General features: G+C 30.9%; 1 non-coding gene across 1 annotated transcript; it reads right to left on the reverse strand.

Annotated features, from left to right (window-relative positions):
* Positions 1–228: 228 nt before the first annotated feature.
* On the reverse strand, positions 229–331 carry LOC115940396 (U6 spliceosomal RNA). The gene has a single exon (XR_004075163.1). It is a non-coding gene; the product is annotated as a U6 spliceosomal RNA (small nuclear RNA).
* Between the last annotated feature and the right edge of the window lie 25 nt (positions 332–356).

Here is a 356-nt window from a genome sequence, read left to right on the forward strand (position 1 = left end):
TACCATCATGGTAGTGAATTTTTTGCAGAAATGTAGAAGAAATGAATGCTTAGCTTTTGCATTTTGAAATAGATTTTTGAAATAGATTTTTGAAATTTAAGACAAGGTGATAATATTAAGGAATTTTGAACTACAAGAGCTGGGTTTTTATATTTTTCAGAAGCAAAAAAAGTTCAAAGCATAAAGTTCATGCCAAAAAATCTTACATTTTTTTCAAATTTTTTTTCTTTAAATATGGAATGCTTCATGAATTTGTGTCTCACCTTGCACAGGGGCCACGCTAATCTCTGTATCGTCCCAATTTTAGTACATGTGCTACTGAAGCAAGCACTCATTTTTCTCAGTCTTGACAAAGA

This window comes from Leptonychotes weddellii, unplaced genomic scaffold, assembly GCF_054177405.1.
Source record: "Leptonychotes weddellii isolate Sample4059 unplaced genomic scaffold, ASM5417740v2 HiC_scaffold_115247, whole genome shotgun sequence".
Classification (NCBI taxonomy): Eukaryota; Metazoa; Chordata; class Mammalia; order Carnivora; family Phocidae; genus Leptonychotes; species Leptonychotes weddellii.